This window comes from Hyla sarda, chromosome 3 (genome assembly GCF_029499605.1).
Source record: "Hyla sarda isolate aHylSar1 chromosome 3, aHylSar1.hap1, whole genome shotgun sequence".
In the NCBI taxonomy this organism is placed as follows: domain Eukaryota; kingdom Metazoa; phylum Chordata; class Amphibia; order Anura; family Hylidae; genus Hyla; species Hyla sarda.
The window spans coordinates 5,735,210-5,756,920 of record NC_079191.1 but is presented as its reverse complement, the minus strand read 5'-3'; the positions used below and the strand labels follow the sequence as shown (position 1 = coordinate 5,756,920).

General features: G+C 43.8%; 10 non-coding genes across 10 annotated transcripts; 3 read left to right on the top strand and 7 right to left on the bottom strand.

Annotated features, from left to right (window-relative positions):
• Positions 1-221: 221 nt before the first annotated feature.
• TRNAG-UCC (transfer RNA glycine (anticodon UCC)) lies at positions 222-293 on the bottom strand. Its single transcript has one exon. It is a non-coding gene; the product is annotated as a tRNA-Gly (tRNA).
• Positions 294-2,385: 2,092 nt separating this feature from the next.
• Positions 2,386-2,467, top strand: TRNAS-AGA (transfer RNA serine (anticodon AGA)). Its single transcript has one exon. It is a non-coding gene; the product is annotated as a tRNA-Ser (tRNA).
• A 2,206-nt stretch (positions 2,468-4,673) lies between these two features.
• TRNAN-GUU (transfer RNA asparagine (anticodon GUU)) lies at positions 4,674-4,747 on the bottom strand. Its single transcript has one exon. It is a non-coding gene; the product is annotated as a tRNA-Asn (tRNA).
• A 562-nt stretch (positions 4,748-5,309) lies between these two features.
• On the top strand, positions 5,310-5,381 carry TRNAE-UUC (transfer RNA glutamic acid (anticodon UUC)). The gene has a single exon. It is a non-coding gene; the product is annotated as a tRNA-Glu (tRNA).
• Positions 5,382-14,379: 8,998 nt separating this feature from the next.
• TRNAG-UCC (transfer RNA glycine (anticodon UCC)) lies at positions 14,380-14,451 on the bottom strand. Its single transcript has one exon. It is a non-coding gene; the product is annotated as a tRNA-Gly (tRNA).
• Positions 14,452-17,030: 2,579 nt separating this feature from the next.
• TRNAN-GUU (transfer RNA asparagine (anticodon GUU)) lies at positions 17,031-17,104 on the top strand. The gene has a single exon. It is a non-coding gene; the product is annotated as a tRNA-Asn (tRNA).
• A 231-nt stretch (positions 17,105-17,335) lies between these two features.
• TRNAY-GUA (transfer RNA tyrosine (anticodon GUA)) lies at positions 17,336-17,422 on the bottom strand. Its single transcript is given in 2 exon segments — positions 17,336-17,371; positions 17,386-17,422. It is a non-coding gene; the product is annotated as a tRNA-Tyr (tRNA).
• A 92-nt stretch (positions 17,423-17,514) lies between these two features.
• On the bottom strand, positions 17,515-17,587 carry TRNAA-AGC (transfer RNA alanine (anticodon AGC)). Its single transcript has one exon. It is a non-coding gene; the product is annotated as a tRNA-Ala (tRNA).
• Positions 17,588-17,905: 318 nt separating this feature from the next.
• Positions 17,906-17,977, bottom strand: TRNAG-UCC (transfer RNA glycine (anticodon UCC)). The gene has a single exon. It is a non-coding gene; the product is annotated as a tRNA-Gly (tRNA).
• Positions 17,978-19,318: 1,341 nt separating this feature from the next.
• TRNAG-UCC (transfer RNA glycine (anticodon UCC)) lies at positions 19,319-19,390 on the bottom strand. Its single transcript has one exon. It is a non-coding gene; the product is annotated as a tRNA-Gly (tRNA).
• Between the last annotated feature and the right edge of the window lie 2,321 nt (positions 19,391-21,711).

Genomic DNA, 21,711 nt, shown 5'->3' with positions numbered 1-21,711 from the left:
TATCCCCCAAAGACTTACAAGATTCCAAGATCTGTAACATTTATTACTTTCCCATCAATTTAAATTATTTTTAGCGAAATGAATTGAAGTTTAGTTGAAGCATTTTTTTTTTCTTTTGTTAAGAGTAAATTAAAAAATCTATTTCTATCCTGTGTCTGCTGAAAATGACTCAGAAAATTTTTCTGGTGCTGCTTAAAATCCTAAGGAAAAATAAAAAAATCTGCGTTGGCCGGGAATCGAACCCGGGTCAACTGCTTGGAAGGCAGCTATGCTCACCACTATACCACCAACGCTTAATGAAGATCTGAGATTCTGTCAGTCAGTCCCTGCAGTGTGATGTGTAACGTGCAATATTGTCCTCCAGCATTTACAGGATGACCCCACTCAGGTGTGGACACTCAGAGGCCTCCGGAAACCCGGACCGGGGCCCAGATCATCTACACAATTCTTCTTGATCCTCATTATTGATGTAACGATCCGGTCATTTATACCTCCGGGGTCTCTACCTGCAGATGGGACTACAGGGGGTTCCCATGGGGCAGGATGGTCGGCCATAGAGATGACCATTCTGGCCCGGGACACCTTCTGGGCTTAACATTTAAATTTTGGTCATTCCTGGAAGCAGAATAATTTATTTTTGTGTTTCATAGATGTTTGGTGCTCAATCTGGTTTTTTCTTATGTTCCTTCTTTTTACCCCATGATTTATCTGTTTATATCCAGTTACAGTCAACAACATCTACTGGGAGTTTGTTCCCAGAATCTCATATACAAGGTGAATGTAGCCTCTCTGCTGCCCGGAGAGAACTGAAGAGAACTCCCCCATATCTATCTATATATTTATCTATCTATCTATATATAGCAACAGAAGAATACAGCAGCACACCGCTAGCACAAAGATATAGATAAAACATGAGTATATAGATGAAAAGCTATACAGCTATGGTGCAATAAATGGAAATATAAAATTATGAAGTAATGAAATAGTGAGGTACTTAGCTTGCAATTTGGCGACCAAATAGCTTGGACCGTCCCACCACGGTAAGGTGACCTCATTGGGACGGACCCTACACTATGAATATACCTCTGTGTGATCAGTTCAGCAGGCACTGCAGGACCTGAAACATCCAAGACACCTTATATACACCTGATAGAGGTGGGTGGGGTGCAAGAGCCAACATGGAGGTAGCCACTCCCCCATATGTACAATACAGACAAAGAATAAGTTGGCCAGCACTATTGATTCCAAACTATTATATGGACCTGGCTTACAGGTGCACGCTGTACCTGATGTTTCAGGTCCTGCAATGCCTGCTGAACTGATCACACAGAGGCATATTCATAGTGTAGGGTCCGTCCCAATGAGGTCACCTTACCGTGGTGGGAGGATCCAAGCTGTTTGGCCACCAAATTGCAAGCTAAGTACCTCACTATTTCATAACTTCATAATTTTATATTTCCATTTATTGGACCATAGCTGTATAGCTTTTTATGTTTTATATATATATACTCATGTTTTATCTATATCTTTGTGCTTGCAGTGTGCTGCCGTATTCTTCTGTTGCTGTATTTTTAGCCCATATATATATATATATATATATATATATATATATATATATGAGCTGTAGTTTACTGGGACATTTTTTTTTTATACACCATATTGTTTGTGGCTTCCGTTTCTATGTTTTAGTAATTATGACACCTTAAATTTTTTTTGTAGGTCCATATGATTAAAATGGTACCCAACTTATATAGGTTTTGTTTTATTTTACCACTTAAAAAAATATATAACTTTTTATACGAAGACTCCTATAACACTTTTATTTTTCCGTATACGGGGATGTGTGAGGCTCTTTTTTGGTGCTGGGATATATAAAGTGACCAAAAATACGCAATTCTTTTTTTTCCCCACAATTTTTTAGTCTTCATAGGAGACTATCACATGGAATCTTTAGATTGTAACAATGCTATGCCAGCACTGATCAGTGTTATCTGTGCTCCATTACTTCAGCCTGCCATGGCTGCCTGGAGCATAGGAGCATCGATCAGACAGCCAGAAGACAGGTAAGGGACCTTCCACTGTCCTCTCAGCTGATAGGGACCCTGTGATTTCGTCGTGGGGGTCCTGATCAGGGCTAACTGGGACCCCCCCCCCCCCAATCAATCAGACATCTCATCCACTATCCTTTAGATGGGGGATAAGGGAGAAGGTTTATCAAAACCTGTGCAGGATAGTTATGCTTCTCGCTCCTCCTCCACCTCCCTCCCCCCTCCTCCTCTCCCTCTCTGCCCCATACCCCCCCCCCCCCCCCCCCCACACACACACACACTCACACTCACACTCACACACACTGGATCATGACTGAGGCAGAGATCTTGACAACAGGTAGTCGTGGCCGAGTGGTTAAGGCGATGGACTAGAAATCCATTGGGGTCTCCCCGCGCAGGTTCAAATCCTGCCGACTACGAGGAAAACTTTTTGTTTATGTCCAAAACCACAACCCTGAAATATACATGTAATATACAAATTAAACCAGTGGGCTCAAACTGTGGCCCTCCAGATGTTGTACAACTCCCTGCATGCTTGGAATTGAAGTTTTGCAACATCTGGAGGGCCACAATTTGAGCCCACTGAAGGGAAAGGAATTCAGGGTTGGGTGTCCTATATGTCTCGTTTTCTTTTTTCTTTTCTTTTTTCCCCCTAAAACTAGAAATGTTGTATTTTTTGAATAGTCAGAATCTTAATAACATGTAAATAATATAAAATATTTTTATACTTTTTTAGCTCAGTAAATAATATAAAATATTTTTATACTTTTTTTTAGCTCAGTTGGTGGAGCAGAGGACTGTAGAGGAGAGGTCCCGGCCCGGTCCTACAGGCTCCACCAACAGTCCAGGGTTGTCATTTTTCCCTGTTTAATTTCAATGGAGAAACTGAAAAAAACCTGGAATGTTGTTGGACTGGGTTGAGGACTGGGTTGAGGACTGGGTTGGGGACTGGGTTGAGGACTGGGTTAGGGAGTGGATTGGTGAATGGGTTGGGGACTAGGTTGAGGACTGGGTTGGGGATGGGGTTAAAAACTGGATTGGGGACTGGGTTGAGAATGGGGATGAGCACTTGGTTGGGGATGGGATTGGGGACTGGGTTGAGGATTGGGGACTGAGGGTTGAGCAGTTGGTTGGGGACTGGGTTAAGGACAGGGTTGGAGCCCTCTGCTGGAGAAGATGAAGAAATCCTTTGGTTGCTCATTTAAATACAACTCGAAAGAAGGTCTTTTTCTATCATGACTATAGTTTTTAGTTTTTTTTTAAACTAAAACCAATATAATTTTATTTAAAGTTAATATCAACCCCTCTGCGACCCATGATGGTTCTAATCTAAGGGTGTAGATCATCGCGGTGGCCGGACATTAACACTTTAAATGCCAATGCAAATGTTGACAGTGCCATTTTTATGCATGTTAAAGTAATGGTTGGTGGTGCAGTGGGTCAGAGCTCCTGGCCGTGGCGCTGTTGCAGCCAGAATATCCGTCCTGGTAGCCGAAGAGCTTACCTGAGTCTCCTTGGCTGCCAATTGAGTCTGGCTGGGGCAGGATGGGGCAGGCTGAACCAACCAGGGGTGGGGCTTGTAGCTTGTCTTCTCCCTCCCATTGTATGTGTGCCTAGTCCACACTGGAGGTGACTGAGGAGCAATCTGCAGGTCGGACCTATGGCTGCCGTATTTTGGTTCCTGGTTTTATTTATCTGGCCAGGTAGGTTAGCGGATTGATCCTGCACCATCTGACAAACCTTGGCGTGGTGTGCGGGCTCAAGTGGGTCCTTCATATAAGGATATACTGGCTAATGTCTCAGTTTTATATCAGTTTTGAGGGTTAGCTAATGTCATTGTTTACATTAACCACAGTAGTGAAACCATATTGTGATCCATAGGTGCAGGTCCTCCACTCCAAAGTAGGTGCACAACTGCACTTGGGGTTGAGCACCTTGTATCACCTTAGATCACGTCAATGTAATTGTTTGTACCAATAGAGCACAGATAATATGGATCAGTGCAGTACTGCATTGATCTGTATAAGCAATCTAATGATTCCTCATACATATGGGAACTAATAAAGTGTAATAAAGTGTAAAAAATAAATAAATAAATAAATAAACAAACAAGGGTCAACCCCTGTATAGTCAAACTTTACATAACTAAGTTTCAAATCACTCAAATAGCAAAGTGTAAAACAAAAAAAAAAAATACAAAAAAACAACAACCCATAAACATTATCTGGTATCGTCACGTGCGTAAATGTCTAAATTATTAAAATGTAACATTAACAAAACCAACACGGTGAATGGCGTAAACATAAACATCATATCCCAGAAAAAAATTGAAAAAAAATAATCGAAAAGATAAATACTGAAATGGTAAGGAAAAAAATACATATCACGCCACAAAAAAAAATTACCCTCATACAGCCGGGTATACAGCAAAAATTTAAAAAAAGTCATTCAGGCTAGAAAATGGCAATTAATCAAAAAACATTTTTTTATAAGGTCAGGGGGTCAGTGAAAAATAAGGCGGATTAGGTGAAAAACGTTCCCTTCCGATCATGTAAAATATTAACCGCAGCAAAGAACTGAGTCAAGGTCAGAGCCCGGTCTGTGACATAAACCCAAAAACATCACCGTCCCTGGGTGGGCTTGAACCACCAACCTTTCGGTTAACAGCCGAACGCGCTAACCAATTGCGCCACAGAGACTGGATTGCACATGGAACATTCACAGTGTATGGTCCGTCCCAATGAGGTCACCTTATCGTGGTGGGATGGTACACACTATTGGGCCAAATGGTAAGTGAAGCACCTCATATTTCATTATAGCATTTCATATTTCATATCTATCTTTGTGCTAGCAGTGTTCTGGCGCATTCTCCTGCATATATATATATATATATATATATATACACACTATATAGGGACCCCCATAGACCAGTGGTCACAAAATGTGGCCCTCCAGATGTTGCAAAACTTCAACTCTCAGCATGCCCGTAAAGTCATTGGCTGGCCAAGCATGCTGGGAATTCAAGTTTTGCAACATCTGGAGAACTGCAGTTTGAGACCACTGCTTAAAGGCATGGGATGAGAGGGAAGCCTTGATTTAGCTTTCAGGGACCGTTTAGATCCTCTGGAGAAGGCAGACGGGCTTTTTGCTCTCCAGGCATGCTGTTGAAACATCTGGAGGGCCACAGTATGTGGCCACTGCCATAGACAGTACGGATTATATCAGATGAGTGTGAATTTTTTGCCTATTTCATCCATGTTCTCCCATATGGTTTAGCGGTTAGGATTCCTGGTTTTCACCCAGGCGGCCCGGGTTTGACTCCCGGTATGGGAAGCTGAGCTTTCTTTTCCTCATGATCAACCTTAAAGGAAAACTGCCTGCCGCAGCACCGCCCAGCTCATCAATATTCCTCCCCTCCCTCTGCTCTGTAATGAAGAGAGAGGGGAGGAATATTGATGAGCTGGGCGGTGCTGCGGCAGGTGGCACTGAAGTCAGAGTGCCAGTTAGCACCTCATTAGCATTTACCGAAAATAGAAGATTACGGCCGGACGGCGCGGCGGATCCGGGCACGGTAAGCATTATACTGATCAGCGTCCCCTGCACTACCAGTCAGTACCGCCAGTTAGTGCAGGCGGAGAAAGCTGACAGTTTTCCTTTAAATTTTATTATTATTTTTTTGTTTTATTTTGTCAAAATCTTTTTTGTTATTCTTGTAATTTCAACTATAAAAGTTACTTACACGGCAAAACGTGGGAATCTAGACTTTAGTAGTGGGATAACAACAGGTTAACAGCAGCTATAACACTTTTACTTTGTTTAGGCTGCATTCACACCTCGTTTTTATACTACGGGTGCCGGATCTGGGGGAGGTGCCGGCTGGGGGAGGGGCAAACCGGGCTCTCCCGTACCCCAGCCGGACCAGCGCTGAACTCCATTCACTTTAATGAACCAAACGGTGACTCCGGTTGGCAAATTTTTTACCCTTATCCAGCTGTGTGAACGGACCTAAAACCGTAGTATACTACTGTTTTAGGTCTGCTCTTAACCTGTTGGATCCTGTTGGATTTTTCGGAATCTTTATCGCATGTAAACAAAATAAATATTTTGTTTTTGTAATTCTTGGAAGTTTGATGGTCTTAGCTGCTCTCAGTGATAGGTGGAAATACAGACTATACCAGTCAGATAACAACAGGTTAACAGCAGGGCACAAGCCTTCGATAGCTCAGATGGTAGAGCGGAGGACTGTAGAGGAGATACAGAAATCCTTAGGTCACTGGTTCGATTCCGGTTCGATTCCGGTTCGAAGGACATTTTTATTTATCTTTATATGTTGTTTACCCCCTCACATTATTTTCTGGCTTACGTTTTTTTACTTCTTTCCTTCTAAGACCCATAACTTTTTTCTTTTTCCACTAAGAAAGCCGGATTAAGGCTTTATTTTCTGTGTGACGAGTTTTTCTTTCCACACTTTTTTATCAGACAATTTTATCATACAATGTATTACAAAGCCAGAAAAAAAGTATATGTAGGGCAAAATGTAAAAAATTTTGGGGATTTGTACAGTTTTGTGGGCAATAATTTTTTCGGTAAATCTGATTTTTAAATCATAAAACGAAACAAAAATTATTCAAGTTTGGTATCCAATGATACCAAAGTTGAATCATTTTTGTTTCGTTTTATGATTTAAAAATCAGTTTTAGTTTTTAAAGGTAGCACTTTTGTGTAGTTTTGGATTTTCTGATCAGTTTTTATTACGTATTTTTTGGGATGTAATGTAACCAGAAATCAGCAATTTGGGGGTCCGGAATTTTTTTTTTGCATTTACGCCGCTCACCGTTCATGGTCAGAAACATAATAATTTAATAGTTCGGACAATTATGCATGCGGCAATACCATTTATGTGTATTTTTTCTTTTTTGTACAATGTTTTATTTAAAAAAAAATAGAAAAAGGGGGTGATGTAATTTTTTTATTAGGGGAGGGATTTTTTTTTATATTTTCAAACTTTTTTTTACCCATTTTATGCCCCCCCCCCCCCCCTAGGGGCCTATCATAAGCCATTATTAGATGGCTTACATAGATCAATGTGATGCTATTGCATTCCATTGATCCATGAAATCTGTGCTCGATTGCTAAGGACTGCCAAGGGCACAGATCCAGGGAAGATGCTGAGGACCAGGTGAAGCCTCAGGCTCGGGGGGCTATGGGACCACTAGACACCAGGGAATAGCGGCATTTATTGTTGAAATGCTGTGATGTGTAGATCACGGTGTTTAACCCCTTAAGGACCAGGCGTCTTTTGTTTTTTCCGCTTTCGTTTTTTCCTCCTTACCTTTAAAAAATCATAACTCTTTCAATTTTGCACCTAAAAATCGGAATTGATGGCGTATTTTTTGCGCCACCAATTCTACTTTGTAATGACATCAGTCATTGTACCCAAAAATCTACGGCGAAACGGAAAAAAAATCATTGTGCGACAAAATTTTTAAAAAAATGCAATTTTGTAACTTTTGGGGGCTTCCGTTTGTACGTAGCACATTTTTCGTTAAAAATGATCCCTTTTCTTTATTCTCTAGGTCAATAAGGTTAAAATGATCCCCTCCTTATATAGGTTTGATTTTGTATTACTACTGAAAAAAAAATCATGACTACATGCAGGAAAATGTATACGTTTAAAATTGTCATTTTCTGAGACCTATAACCTTTTTATTTTTCCATTTTCAGGGCGCTATGAGGGCTCATTATTTGCGCCGTGATCTGAAGTTTTTGTCGGTACCATTTTAGCATTGATCAGACTTTTTGATCGCTTTTTATTAATATTTTCATGATATAAAAAGTGACCAAAAATACGCTATTTTGGACTTTTGAATTTTTTTGCGAGTACGCCATTAAACGTGCAGTTTAATTAATGATATATTTTTATAATTCAGACATTTCCGCACGCGGCGATACCACATATGTTTATTTTTATTTACACTGTTTTCTTTTATTCTTGGAAATGCCGGGTGATTCAAACTTTTATCAGGGGAAGGGATAATTGAAAGGGTTAATGATTTTTTTTTACACTTTTCTTATGCCATATTAAAGCTCCTATAGGGGGGGCTATAACATTGCATGTACTGATCTTTACCACTGATTGATGCATCTCCATAGGAATGGATCAATCAGTGTTTTCGGGGATTGATTGCTCAGGCCTGGATCTCAGTCTTGAAGCATTCATTCGGCGATCGGACTGCATGAAGGAAGGTAAGAAGACCTTCCTCCTGTGCTACAGCTGTTCGGGGTGCCGCGATTTTACCGCAGCGATCCCGAACAGCTCCCTGAGCTAACCGGCACATTTTACTTTCACTTTTAGCCGCGCGGCTCAGCTTTGAGCGCGCGCCTAAAGGGTTAATAGGGCGCGGCACCGCGATCAGTGCCGCGCGTTATTAGCGGCGGGTCCCGTCTTCACTATGACGCTGGGCCCGCCGTGCTATGATGCGGGGTTACCGTGCAACCCTGCGTTATACCACGGGAGCAGGACTAGGGGTGTAAGTTTACGCCCTTGGTCCTTAACAGGTTAAAGGGGTATTCCGGACAAAGACATCTTATCCCGCTGGGACCCCCCGTGATCTCCTGCAGCACCCCCACTCTATGCCGGACTGCTGCTCCAGTCTCGGAAACCTTTGTGGTTCGCACCACCTTGGCTGGGCACAACCCATTAGTTGCCTGAAGTCCGTGGAGTCTACCAGATGGTATGGGAGTGATTGCGCCACCAAAAACTTGGCCAGATACAAATTGAGGCGCACTACAACAGGGTTACTGGGGGAATACTGTTGTCTGGAGGACATGGATTCCCCAATCGAGGAGGAGACGACACTGATGAGGCTTTTCCTCACATTACCAGGCATTTCGACTTCCCACGTGGCCTTGTGGTGACGCTCCCTATGGCCCCTGCCATGGTTTACTTTCTGTTTGCACAGACGATGTAGTGTCACGTTCTCTGCACATGGTAAGATAGAAAAGAATGTCCGCACATGAGACCTAACTGCGCTGCCTGACTGCACCACCAACTGCCCCCCCCTGGTTGTGCTCCTCCTCTGAACATGCAGCAGCGTCGCCATCACCTGAGCTCATCAGACCAGCCGCCCTACGTCTTTTACGTTTCTCAGATGTTTTTTCCCCAACCTTGGCTGCGCTTTACTCGCTGGCACTGCCCTCCTGCTCTAACACATTGGCTCATGTCTCGGTGGTTTCCATGTCCTGTCCACCACCACATCACCATCATCGTCATCATCATCATCAAACTCCTCATCCTCCCCACCACTCCTCTTAGTATGATGTGTGATCCTGGCCTCCTTCTTCCCCCTACACACATCCACTATAATGCCTTACAGTGTCCCCAACACACCCCCTCCCATAGAATTGCATTGAGGGGGCGGGGCGTGATGTCACGAGGGGCGGAGCCTTGGTGTCACGATACTCTGTCCCCTGCACCACTCCCCTGCTAGGTGCAGCTGAAAACAGGGGTGCTGAAAGAGAGATTACGGGGGTCCCCAGTGGTGGGATCCCCACGATCTAACATCCTAAAAGTTCTGTGAGCCAATTTAAAGGGGTTATCCAGGAAAAAACTTATATATCAACTGGCTCCAGAAAGTTAAACAGATTTGTAAATGACTTCTATTAAAATTTTTAATCCTTTCAGTACTTATGAGCTTCTGAAGTTAAGGTTGTTCTTTTCTTTCTAAATCCTCTCTGATGACACGTGTCTCGGGAAACGCCCAGTTTAGAAGAGGTTTGCTTTGGGGATTTGTTTCTAAACTGGGCGGTTCCCGAGACACGTGTCATCAGAGAGGATTTACACAGAAAAGAACAACCTTAACTTCAGAAGCTCATAAGTACCGAAAGGATTAAGATTTTTTAATAGAAGTAAATTGATATATAAAAAAAAAGTTTTTTCCTGGAATACCCCTTTAACCCTAAAGTTCTGAGCGGGTCCGTCGGCTAGGCTCGCCGCTTATCCCTAGTGCTTGTGTACTTATTAACCCCTTCACAGCCTATAATGTGCACTTAGATATAACAGGACAACAAGAGATATTCCAGATACACATAATGGGGGAGATTTATCCAAACCTGTGCAGAGGATGAGTGGTGCGGTTTCCCATATCAACCAATCAGTGTGCAGTGGGTTGCTATCGGTAACTGCACCACTCTTCCTCTGCACGTTTGGATAAATCTCCCCCATTATGTGTATCTGGAATATCTCTTGCTGTCCTGAGATATTTGTTTGTGGCACAAGGACATTTCCCTGTCCGTCTCTCCTGTATCTGCTGAACATCTTTCCTGTGATGCTTAACCCCTTAAGGACACATGACGTTCTCATACGTCTCCATTTCCAAGTCCTTAAGGACACATGACGTATGAGAACGTCATGTGTTTTACCGGCCCCCCGCAACCATCTGGAACGGAGCCGGTCCCCGATGCCTGCTGAAATCGTTCAGCAGGCATCGGGGCATATCGCCCAGGGGGGTCATTATGACCCCCCATGTCGGCGATGGCCGCAGATCGCTGGACAATTCAGTCCAGCGATCTGCGGCGGATTCTGGGTCAATCGGGTCTCCAGTGACCCGGTGACCCGGAATTATTGGCTGATCGGGGGTGTCAGAGACGGCCCCGAACAGCCAGAGCCAGCAGGGGTGAGGTGGCACTGGTGCCACCTCACGATCGCCCTGATTCGTCGGCCGGATTACCGGCCGACCAATCAGGGCGCCTGCTGCGGGTGTCACTCCCGCAACCCGCTCCGCCCCTCTTCCGGAGGACGTGAGCGGGTGCGGGACGTGCACCCCGGGTGCTGGGGACCCCGATCCCCGGCGCCCCTGTTGGAGCAGCGGCGGCGGTGGAGACGACGAGGGACTGACCTGGTGCAGCGAGGATCGTTGGAGGTGAGTGACAGCCTCCTGCTGTTGCTTAGCAACAGCTCCCAGCATGCAAAAAGGGCATGCTGGGAGCTGTAGTTATGCAACAGCAGGAGGCAGACCACCACAACTCCCAGCATGCCCTTATGGGCATGCTGGGACTTGTAGTTTTGCAACAGCTGGAGGCACATTCTTTCTATGGAAAGGTGTACCTTCAGCTGTTGTGTAACTACAACTCCCAGCTTGCACAATCAGCTAAAGTGCATGCTGGGAGTTGTAGTGGTGCATCTGGTGGTTGCATAACTACAACTCCCAGCATGCCCGTTGGCTGTCGGTGACTGCTGAGAGTTGTAGTTTTGCAACAGCTGAAGGCACACTGGGTTAAGTAGCAAACCAGTGTGTCTCCAGCTGTTGCATAACTACAATCCCCAGCATCCCCAGCCAAAGTAGTATGCCTCCAGCTGTTGCATAACTACAACACCCAGCATGCCCTTCCGCTGTCCGTACATGCTGGGGGTTGTAGCTTTTGCAACAGCTGAAGGCACACTGGTTGCAAAACACTGAGTTTGTTACCAAACTCGGTGTTTCACAACCAGTGTGCCTCCAGCTGTTGCAAAACTACAACTCCCAGCATGCACTGATAGACCGTACATGCTGGTAGTTGTAGTTTTGCAACAGCTGGATGTCCCCCCCAGGGTACACTCACATGGGCGGAGGATTACAGTAAGTATCCGGCTGCAAGTTTGAGGTGCGGCAAAATTTCTGCCGCAGCTCAAACTGCCAGCGAGAAACTACTGTGAACCCCCTGCCCGTGTGACTGTACCCTAAAAACACTACACTAACACACAATAAAATAAAAAGTAAAAAACACTACATATACACATACCCCTATACAACCCCCCTCCCCAATAAAAATGAAAAACGTCTGATACGCCACTGTTTCCAAAACGGAGCCTCCAGCTGTTGCAAAACAACCACTCCCAGTATTGCCAGATAGCCGTTGACTGTCCAGGCATGCTGGGAGTTTTACAACAGCTGGAGGCACCCTGTTTGGGAATCACTGGCGTAGAATACCCCTATGTCCACCCCTATGCAAGTCCCTAATTTAGGCCTCAAATGCGCATGGCGCTCTCACTTTGGAGCCCTGTCGTATTTCAAGGCAACAGTTTAGGGCCACATATGGGGTATCGCCGTACTCAGGAGAAATTGGGCTTCAAATTTTGGGGGGTATTTTCTGCTATTACCCTTTTAAAAAATGTAAAATTTTTGGGAAAACAAGCATTTTAAGTAAAAAAAATATATATTTTTTTACATATGCAAAAGTCGTGAAACACCTGTAGGGTATTAAGGTTCAAATTACCCCTTGTTACGTTCCCCGAGGGGTCTAGTTTCCAAAATGGTATGCCATGTGGTTTTTTTTTGCTGTCCTGGCACCATAGGGGCTTCCTAAATGCGGCATGCCCCCAGAGCAAAATTCGCTTTCAAAAAGCCAAATGTGACTCCTTCTCTTCTGAGACCTGTAGTGCGCCAGCAGAGCACTTTTCACACCCATATGGGGTGTTTTCTGAATCGGGAGAAATTGGGCTTCAAATTTTGGGGGGTATTTTCTGCTATTACCCTTTTTAAAATTGTAAAAATTTTGGGAAACCAAGCATTTTAGGTAAAAAATATATATATTTTTTTACATATGCAAAAGTCGTGAAACACCTGTAGGGTATTAAGGTTCACATTACCCCTTGTTACGTTCCCCGAGGGGTCTAGTTTCCAAAATGGTATGCCATGTGTTTTTTTTTTTTTGCTGTTCTGGCACCATAGGGGCTTCCTAAATGCGGCATGCCCCCACAGCAAAATTTGCTTTCAAAAAGCCAAATGTTATTCCTTCTCTTCTGAGACCTGTAGTGCGCCAGCAGAGCACTTTTCACCCCCATATGGGGTGTTTTCTGAATCGGGAGAAATTGGGCTTCAAATTTGGGGGGGTATTTTCCGCTATTACCCTTTTTAAAAATGTAAACATTTTGGGAAAACAAGCATTTTAGGTAAAAAAACATTTTTTTTTTTACATATGCAAAAGTCGTGAAACACCTGTAGGGCATTAAGGTTCACGTTACCCCTTGTTACTTTCCCCGAGGGGTCTAGTTTACAAAATGGTATGCCATGTGTTTTTTTTTTTTTGCTGTTCTGGCACCATAGGGGCTTCCTAAATGCGGCATGCCCCCAGAGCAAAATTTGCTTTCAAAAAGCCAAATGTGACTCCTTCTCTTCTGAGACCTGTAGTGCACCAGCAGAGCACTTTTCACCCCCATGCGAGGTGTTTTCTGTATCGGGAGAAATTGGGCTTCAAATTTTGGGGGGTATTTTCTGCTATTACCCTTTTTAAAAATGTAAAATTTTTGGGAAACCAAGCATTTTAGGTAAAAAAAATATATATTTTTTTTACATATGCAAAAGTCGTGAATCACCTGTAGGGTATTAAGGTTCACTTTACCCCTTGTTACGTTCCCTGAGGGGTCTAGTTTCCAAAATGGTATGCCATGTGTTTTTTTTTTGCTGTCCTGGCACCATAGGGGCTTCCTAAATGCGGCATGCCCCCCAAAAACCATTTGTCGCTCCTACCCTTCTGAGCCCTCTACTGCGCCCGCCGAACAATTAACATAGACATATGAGGTATGTGCTTACTCGAGAGAAATTGGGTTTCAAATACAAGTAAAAATTTTCTCCTTTTTACCCCTTGCAAAAATTCAAAAATTCGGTCTACAAGAACATGCGAGTGTAAAAAATGAAGATTTTGAATTTTCTCCTTCACTTTGCTGCTATTCCTGTGAAACACCTAAAGGGTTAATACACTTACTGAATGTTTTTTTGAATACTTTAGGGGGTGTAGTTTTTATAATGGGGTCTTTTATGGGGTATTTCTAATATGAAGACCCTTCAAATCCACTTCAAAACTGAACTGGTCCCTGAAAAATAGTGAGTTTGAAAATTTTGTGAAAAATTTCAAAATTGCTGCTGAACTTTGAAGCCCTCTGGTGTCTCCAAAAGTAAAAACTCATAAATTTTATGATGCAAACATAAAGTAGACATATTGTATATGTGAACCCAAAAAATATATATTTTGAATATCCATTTTCCTTACAAGCAGAGAGCTTCAAAGTTAGAAAAATGCAAAATTTTCATTTTTTTCATAAAATTTGGGGATTTTTCACCAAGAAAGGATGCAAGTTATCATAAAATTTTACCACTAAGTTAAAGTAGAATATGTCACGAAAAAACAATCTCGGAATCAGAATGATAACTAAAAGCATTCCAGAGTTATTAATGTTTAAAGTGACAGTGGTCAGAATTGCAAAAAACGCTCCGGTCCTTAAGGTATAAAATGGCCTGGTCCTTAAGGGGTTAAAAATCCGAAAGGAAGATTTATAGTTAAAACAAAAAAATTCTGCGTTGGCCGGGAATCGAACCCGGGTCAACTGCTTGGAAGGCAGCTATGCTCTCCACTATACCACCAACGCTTCTGTGACAGCTGTGATGTCGGTGACGTCTGTGATTCGCATGGCTTAGACTGACTACTTCTGCTATCATGAAGAGCAAAATTCGTTCACAAAGACCTTAACCCCTTAAGGACCAAGGACATACAGGTACGTCCTTGGTCCTGCTCCCGTGATATAACGCGGGGTTACACAGTAACCCCGCATCATATCACGGCGGGCCCGGCGTCATAGTGAAGCCGGGACCCGCCGCTAATAGCGCGCAGCGCCGCGCGCTATTAACCCTTTAGCCGCGCGCTCAGAGCTGAGCCGTGCGGCTAAAAGTGAAAGTAAAAGCTGCCGGTTAACTCAGTGGGCTGTTCGGGATAGCCGCAGCGAAATCGCGGCATCCCGAACAGCTTACAGGACAGCGGGAGGGCCCCTACCTGCCTCCTCGCTGTCCGATCGCCGAATGACTGCTCAGTGCCTGAGATCCAGGCATGAGCAGTCATGCGGCAGAATCGTCGATCACTGGTTTCTTATGAGAAACCAGTGATCAATGATGAAGATCAGTGTGTGCAGTGTTATAGGTCCCTATGGGATAACAATGATCAGTATAAGAGATCAGCGTGTGCAGTGTTATAGGTCCCTATGGGATAACAATGATCAGTATAAGAGATCAGTGTGTGCAGTGTTATAGGTCCCTATGGGATAACAATGATCAGTATAAGAGATCAGTGTGTGCAGTGTTATAGGTCCCCATGGGATAATAATGATCAGTATAAGAGATCAGTGTGTGCAGTGTTATAGGTCCCTATGGGATAACAATGATCAGTATAAGAGATCAGTGTGTGCAGTGTTATAGGTCCCTATGGGATAACAATGATCAGTATAAGAGATCAGTGTGTGCAGTGTTATAGGTCCCTATGGGATAACAATGATCAGTATAAGAGATCAGTGTGTGCAGTGTTATAGGTCCCTATGGGATAACAATGACCAGTATAAGAGATCAGTGTGTGCAGTGTTATAGGTCCCTATGGGATAACAATGATCAGTGTGTGCAGTCTTATAGTCTCCTATGGGATAATAATAATCAGTATAAGAGATCAGTGTGTGCAGTGTTATAGTCTCCTATGGGATAATAATGATCAGTATAAGAGATCAGTGTGTGCAGTGTTATAGGTCCCTATGGGATAACAATGATCAGTATAAGAGATCAGTGTGTGCAGTGTTATAGGTCCCTATGGGATACCAATGATCAGTACAAGAGATCAGTGTGTGCAGTGTTATAGTCTCCTATGGGATAACAATGATCAGTATAAGAGATCAGTGTGTGCAGTGTTATAGGTCCCTATAGGATAACAATGATCAGTATAAGAGATCAGTGTGTGTAGTGTTATAGTCTCCTATGGGATAACAATGATCAGTATAAGAGATCAGTGTTTGCAGTGTTATAGGTCCCTATGGGGCTATAACACTGCAAAAAAAAAGTGGGAAAAAAAAGTGAATAAAGATCATTTAACCCCTCCCCTATTAAAAGTTTGAATCACCCCCCTTTTCCCAAAAAAAAACAAACAGTGTAAATAAAAATAAACATATATGGTATCACCCCGTGCGTAAATGTCCGAATTATAAAAATATATCGTTAATTAAATCGCTCGGTCAATGGCGTACGCGCAAAAAAATTCCAAAGTCCAAAATAGTGCATTTTTGGTCACTTTTTATATCATTTAAAAATGAATAAAAAGCGATCAATAAGTCCTATCAATGCAAAAATGGTAACGTTAAAAACTTCAGATCACGGCGCAAAAAATGAGCCCTCATACCGCCCCATACACGGAAAAATAAAAAAGTTATAGGGGTCAGAAGATGACAATTTTAAAGATATTAATTTTCCTGCATGTAGTTATGATTTTTTCCAGAAGTGCGACAAAATCCAACCTATATAAGTAGGGGATCATTTTACCCGTATGGACCTACAGAATAATGATAAGGTGTCATTCTTACCGAAAAATGTACTACGTAGAAACGGAAGCCCCCAAATATTACAAAACAGCAGGGTTTTTTTTCAATTTTGTCGCACAATGATTTTTTTTTTCCGTTTCATCGTAGATTTTTGGGCAAAATGACTGATGTCATTACAAAGTAGAATTGGTGGCGCAAAAAATAAGCCATAATATGGATTTCTAGGTGCAAAATTGAAAGAGTTATGGTTTTTTAAAGGCAAGGAGCAAAAAACGAAAATGCAAAAATGGAAAAAAACCATGGTCCTTAAGGGGTTAAAACACCCCCAAAGAAGAGGAACAATGCGTTGGCCTAGAAACGAACCTGCCTCAATTACAATGGTGGAAACAGTAAAATTGATTGCTTAGCAGAGGATGGTTTCGATCCATCGACCTCTGGGTTATGGGCCCAGCACGCTTCCGCTGCGCCACTCTGCTTCTGTCTGTAAAGGAGATGAGAAGCATAACTACCCTCTGGTTCCTGTCAAGCTGCTAGCGGGAAGGCGGTCTCTGCCGTTTCAGCAAGTTTAGCTTAAAAGCCGATTGTTATGGGCTGAAGTCCACCTGGAGACCAGCATTTGGGTTTTCGCTTGTGCCTAGTCACGAGCATGCAGCACCGTTGTCTCTGTGGCGCAATCGGTTAGCGCGTTCGGCTGTTAACCGAAAGGTTGGTGGTTCAAGCCCACCCAGGGACGAGGTCCCCTTTTTGATTTGGTTGCACGTCACAGCTAAAGGTGGTTCTTTGGCGAGCCTTAGATGTGCTCTCAACTGAAAGCTTGGTCTCTGTGCCTGTTTTAAAGTCCCAATGTTGACGGGAGACCTCTCTGGAAAGGGTGTTTCTAGTGTTAAGAGCAGGGGTCAGCGGAAGTGTGTGTTTTTCAGCAGCTTGAAACATCCCAAATGAAAACATACCCCCCAAAAAAATGTCCTTCGAGCCGGAATCGAACCAGCGACCTAAGGATTGCCGATTGTTCTACTACAGTCCTCCGCTCTACCAGCTGAGCTATCGAAGGATTGGTAAAGCCGGGTGTGTGCAACTCTTTGGCTTGGCTAAGAGTGCCATGAGCATTAGCTAAAAAGATGTTTGAAAAAGTCAAAAAGTTTTTGGAGGATGCGGGCATCGATCCCGCTACCTCTCGCATGCTAAGCGAGCGCTCTACCATTTGAGCTAATCCCCCATGTCTGACCCATGCATTTAGCCACGCAATCCACCAATCAATCTCTAACTGTTTGAAACTTTTTTTTTTTTTTTTTTTTTTTTTAAGTGTCAAAATATTTTTGACATTAGAAGACTAAGACTGGGATGTTTACAGAGCTTCGCGTGGCTTAATACTTAGGACAAGAAAGTTGTTATGTAGCAGATGAGGCTCTAGAGCCATGGGACCCTTTTGGGAGGAGCATTGTAATGTAAGGAGCTGAAAGGGTGCTTCTAGCTGCAACATTTTTTACCATGAAAGAGCAAGCATAGGAGACAGGTGACAAAACCTCGAAAGAAATGCGTTGGCCGGGAATCGAACCCGGGTCAACTGCTTGGAAGGCAGCTATGCTCACCACTATACCACCAACGCTTCTGTGACAGCTGTGATGTCGGTGATGTCGGTGATGTCGGTGATTCGCATGGCTTAGACTGACTACTTCTGCTATCATGAAGAGCAAAATTCATTCACAAAGACCTTAAAACACCTCCAAAGAAGAGGAACAATGCGTTGGCCTAGAAACGAACTTGCCTCAATTACAATGGTGGAAACAGTAAAATTGATTGCTTAGCAGAGGATGGTTTCGATCCATCGACCTCTGGGTTATGGGCCCAGCACGCTTCCGCTGCGCCACTCTGCTTCTGTCTGTAAAGGAGATGAGAAGCATAACTACCCTCTGGTTCCTGTCAAGCTGCTAGCGGGAAGGCGGTCTCTGCCGTTTCAGCAAGTTTAGCTTAAAAGCCGATTGTTATGGGCTGAAGTCCACCTGGAGACCAGCATTTGGGTTTTCGCTTGTGCCTAGTCACGAGCATGCAGCACCGTTGTCTCTGTGGCGCAATCGGTTAGCGTGTTCGGCTGTTAACCGAAAGGTTGGTGGTTCAAGCCCACCCAGGGATGAGGTCCCCTTTTTGATTTGGTTGCACGTCACAGCTAAAGGTGGTTCTTTGGCGAGCCTTAGATGTGCTCTCAACTGAAAGCTTGGTCTCTGTGCCTGTTTTAAAGTCCCAATGTTGACGGGAGACCTCTCTGGAAAGGGTGTTTCTAGTGTTAAGAGCAGGGGTCAGCGGAAGTGTGTGTGTTTCAGCAGCTTGAAACATCCCAAATGAAAACATACCCCCCCCCCCCCAAAAAAACTGTCCTTCGAGCCGAAATCAAACTAGCGACCTAAGGATTGCCCATTGTTCTACTACAGTCCTCCACTCTACCAGCTGAGCTATCGAAGGATTGGCAAAGCCGGGTGTGTGCAACTCTTTGGCTTGGCTAAGAGTGCCATGAGCATTAGCTAAAAAGATGTTTGAAAAAGACAAAAAGTTTTTGGAGGATGCAGGCATCGATCCCGCTACCTCTCGCATGCTAAGCGAGCGCTCTACCATTTGAGCTAATCCCCCACATCTGACCCATGAAGTTTGCCGATCAATTTCTGTAACTGTCTGAAACTTTTTTTCATTTTTTTATTTTTTTTAAGTGACAAAATATTTTTGACATTAGAAGACTAAGACTGGGATGTTTACAGAGCTTCGCGTGGCTTAATACTTAGGACAAGAAAGTTGTTATGTAGCAGATGAGGCTCTAGAGCCATGGGACCCTTTTGGGAGGAGCATTGTAATGGGAGGAGCATTGTAATGTAAGGAGCTGAAAGGGTGCTTCTAGCTGCAACATTTTTTACCATGAAAGAGCAAGCATAGGAGACAGGTGACAAAACCTCGAAAGAAATGCGTTGGCCGGGAATCGAACCCGGGTCAACTGCTTGGAAGGCAGCTATGCTCACCACTATACCACCAACGCTCTGTAAGAATCTCATTTCCTCTCCGTCAGTCCGTGCAGTGTGATGTGTAACCTGTAATATCGTCCTCCAGCATTTACAGGATGACCCCGCTCAAGTCTGGACACTCAGATGCCTCCGGAGCCCGGACCGGGGCCCAGATCATTGTCTACACAATTCTTCCCGATCCTCATTATTGATGTAACGATCCGGTCATTTATACCTCCGGAGTCTCTACCTGCAGATGAGACTAAAGGGGGTTCCCATGGGGCAGGAATGTCAGCCATAGAGATGACCAATCTGTCCCGGGACACCTTCTGGGCTTAAAGGGGTACTCCACTGCCACAGCAAAATGTTCCGAACGCTGGGTGCAGGCTGCGGGGGTCGTTATGTCAGACCACACCCCCTCAATGCAAGTCTATGGGAGGGGCGGGGTTGCTTCCTTGCCCCCTCCCATAGACTTGAATTGAGGAGGCGGGGAATGACATCACAACCCACTGTCCAAAGCAGGAGCAAATCCCCATAGAAAACCTCTCCTTCTCCGGACAGTTCCTGACATGGACAGAGGTGTCAGCACTGTGGTCAGACTAGAAAGAACTACACAACTTCCTGTGGAACATACAGCAGCTGATAAGTACTGGAAAGGTTTAAGATTTTTAAATAGAAGTAATTTAAAAATCTGTATAACTTTCTGGCACCAGTTGATTTTGAGAATTTTTTTTTCCCACTGGAGTACCCCTTTAAGACCATATAATCAGATGTTTTACAGATACAGTATAAGAAGCTGGATAGAAGATTTATTGTGTATATTAGGGATCGACCGATTATCGGTTTGGCCGATATTATCGGCCGATATTCACGATTTTGGACATTATCGGTATCGGCAATTACCTGCCCATATGCCGATAATGCAAGGCCCCGCCCCCCCTCCCCGGCCAGAGACCACCACCGAGACCACCGCCACTGCCCCATTGCCTCCCCCATCCCCGGTTTTGTAATTACCTGTTCCTGGGGGCCCAGGGGTCCACGCTACTTCTGGCTCCTGCGGCGTCCTGCGCGCTGCGCAATGACGAGTGATGTCCTCATCGCGACGTCACCATCAGTGCGCACAGTGACAGCTCAGGAAACCGCCGGAGCCAGAAGTAGCGCGGACCCCAGGAACAGGTAATTATAAAACCGGGGATGGGGGAGGCAATGGGGCAGCGGCGGGGGTTGGACCAGGGAGGACCCCAGGACAGGCAGGGGGAGAGAAGCGGGTGGCGGTGGTGGTCTCTGGCCCCGCAAAAGCCGCTGCAGTTCATTGATTTAAAGCGCCCGCTTTAAATCATTGATCTGCAGCAGTGCCGGGGTGGGGGGGGGGTTGGTAAAAAGCCGATAAGTTATACCGGAATATCAGTATAAGTTAAAAATCGATATCGGTCGATCCCTAGTGTATATATATATTCCGATAAGAGGCCACCTCCGCGTGGTGGATGGGGGGACACGTTTTGATCAAAAAGTGCGCTAAGAGCCTCCATTTTGTTGACCAAGTGTGCTGCTGCCATTTTCTTTTTTTACATATACATATATATATACACATATATATATATATACACATATACATATATATATATATATATATATATATATATATATATAATTAAGTAGTTAAATTTAAAAAAAAATTTTTTAAAGGAAATAATAACTCCTCCCTTGCTCGTGTGTCCTAATGTGGAGCTTCTATTAGGGTAATTATGGTAAAGCACTCAGGTCTCTTCAGGGCTCCCATAGAAATGAATGGAGCGCCTGCTCCTCGCAATCTACAGCACATGCTCCTCACTGGGAGCTGTGGTCCCATTCCAGAGATTGCGGGGGTCCCAGCAATCGGACCCCCTTCCCTCAGGACAAAGTCAAATTTGAATATTGAATGTTTTGAATATTTTGTATTTTGAGCCGATTTATAATATATATATATTTTTTAAATTAACATATGAAATTCGGCGCAGGCACGCGTGAGAAAAATCACACAGCAAAATAACTTAGTTCAGTGTTTCCCAACCAGGGAGCCTCCAGTAGTGTTGAGCATGAATATTCGTAATGCGAATTTTTATCGTGAATATTGGCCATTTCGTGAATATTTAGAATATAGTGCTATCTATCCGTAATGACGAATATTTGTTTTTTTTTTGTTTTTTCACATGTGAATTTTTATGCAAATTTTCCATGCAGATTTTCCATACAAATTTTCATTTTTTTTTTTACATGCAAATTTTTATGCGACGTTTCCATGCAAATTTTCGCATGGAAAAAAAAAGTAAATGAACATAGCGAATATGCGAATTTCCCGAACACAGGACGGATAATC